The sequence below is a fragment of the Penaeus monodon genome, chromosome 3 (genome assembly GCF_015228065.2).
Source record: "Penaeus monodon isolate SGIC_2016 chromosome 3, NSTDA_Pmon_1, whole genome shotgun sequence".
Lineage (NCBI taxonomy): Eukaryota > Metazoa > Arthropoda > Malacostraca > Decapoda > Penaeidae > Penaeus > Penaeus monodon.
In genome coordinates this window covers 4,231,808-4,234,307 of record NC_051388.1, presented here as the reverse complement: position 1 = coordinate 4,234,307, position 2,500 = coordinate 4,231,808, and positions in this window count along the sequence as shown.

Here is a 2,500-nt window from a genome sequence, read left to right as displayed (position 1 = left end):
TATAAAGATTTATTTATGTAAAAATAATACTCATTTCCAGAGAGGAGAAAAAAAATAGGTTGCAATACAGCGAGGGTACAGGCATGTGTCCAACAGCAAAATGCACCCCGTTCAAATATCGCTCTATTTTCTATATCAAATAAACTGCAAATTCAATGAAGATGTTTTTGAGTAAAGTAAATATATTTCTCTTTGCGAAACGTACTTTGCCAATGGAGCAATTTATTCAGGGAGAAGTTCCATGATTTTTGGGAAAAGTGTGCGTTTGTATCTCTCCTTTTTCTCTTTCTCTTTCTCTTTCGCTTTTCTCTGTCTATATCTATTTCTCTTTCTCTTTTTTTCTTGTCTCTCTGTCTCTTTCTTTCTTTATCTCTCTTCTTTCTTTAAGTCTTTCTCTCTGTCTCTCTCTGTTTCTGTCTCTCTTACTCTCTCCTCTCTCTCCTCTATCTATCTATCTCCCTCTATCTCTTTCTCTCTCTACTCTTCTCTCTTCTTACTTCTCTCTCTCTCTACTCTTCTCTCTCTCTACTCTTCTCTCTCTCTACTCTTCTCTCTCTCTACTCTTCTCTCTATATATATCTATCTCCCTCTATCTATCTATCTCCCTCTATCTATCTATCTCCCTCTATCTCTTCTCTCTCTCTATCTCTTCTCTATCTCTATCTCTTCTCTCTCTCTATCTCTTCTCTCTCTCTATCTCTTCTCTCTCTCTATCTCTCTCTCTCTCTCTCTTCTCTCTCTCTCTCTCTGTCTCCTCTCTCTCTCTCTCGGTCTCCCCCCCCTCTCTCTCTCTCTTTCTCTCTTTCTCTTTCACTTTCTACTATTTTCCCTTTTTTTCTTTTTCCTTTTTTTGATATTGCAGCACAAGTTTCCAAAACCTAAATGGATTACTTCCTTAAATTTAATATCGTGATGAAGCCAATATTTGTAACCAAACTTGCGTTCTGTACACATATAAAAATCCTATATGGATTTTCACATCACAAACTTCATTTTACTTTTCAGTACAAAGAGAAAGGGGTGGGGGGGGGGGGGGAATCTCATTTAGCGGTAGATTGTCGGTAAAGAATTGACAAAAAAAATGAAGGAGTTAGATCATCTTCTTGTTAATTGTTTAAGGGGAAGAATGGCTGAAGAGTGATTGAAATGCGTTGGACGTCTACACGTAGTTTAACTCACTCACTCACTCACTCACTCACTCACTCACTCACTCACTCACTCACTCACTTATTCATTCATTCATTCACTCACTCACCCATTCATTCATTCATTTACTCACTCATTCATTAATTCGTTCACTAACTCACTCCTCACTCACTCACTCATTCCTTCATTCACTCACTCATTCCTTCACCCTCATCCTATTCAGTATCACTCCTCATCACTCCTATTCACTCATTCATCCTTCACATCACCACACACAAAACACCTACGGCCCAAACCCAAAACAAACAAACAACAAACGTAAAAAGTAGTAATCAGGAACAACAAACAACACCAGACTGTTGTGGGGAATAAATTGTTTGGGAAAGGTAATGAGAAACAAGCTTAGCGAGTGGCCACAGCTTTCCTCGCGGTTTGCTCTAATTGTGAAATAACAGGCTGTTTGCCTTCTGTTGTGATTTTAGGTACGTTATCTCCACACACACACACACACACACACACACACACACACACACACACACACACACACACACACACACACACACACACACACACACACACACACACAAAAACCGTGCGCGCGTAACACACACGCACGCACACACGTTGCACAACACACACACGCAGCACCCCACCACACACACACACACACACACACACGCCATCCTTCGCTACAGATCTCTTTTGTCGGTGGTATTTTGTTTTATTGTGTGTGTGTGTGGCGTATGTGTGTTTTTGTGTTTCTCTCTCTCCCTCTCTCTCTCTCTTTCTTTCTTTCTCTCTCTCCCTCCCTCCTCTCCCTCTCTCTCTCCCTCCCCCCTCTCCCTCTCTCTCTCTCTCCCTCTCTCCTTCAACCCTGCTCCCTCTCGCCCTCTCTCTCTCATTTTCCTAATATCACAATTTCCCGTTTTCCTTCCCCCCAGTCGTCCACTTTTCAGTTCCCATTTTCAGAGTTCATGACACAGAAAATAGCTAAGTCTCCCCTGTCCTCGCGTCGCTTTGCCTTCATCCTCCTCCCTGAAAATGTTGCTGTCATTCCAACCTTCCTCCGTTGAACAGGCGGATGAGTAATACTGAATATGAAGACTTTAAATAGATTAATTAACGAACAGAGTCAGTTTCAGATGATTAGTGAAATCCTGATTAAATTGCCTCGCAGGGAAATGAGATATAATCAGGTCAGGCAGTTGTGTTGATATCAGCTTTCGGAAATATAGTTTGCGTTGGAGTGCCTGAGTGCCACGCAAACACGTCGCATGTACAGTGTATGGGGGGGGGGTGAGGAGTGTGTGAATAGGTGTGGGTGGTGTGTGTGTGTGTGTGTGGGGTTTTGTGT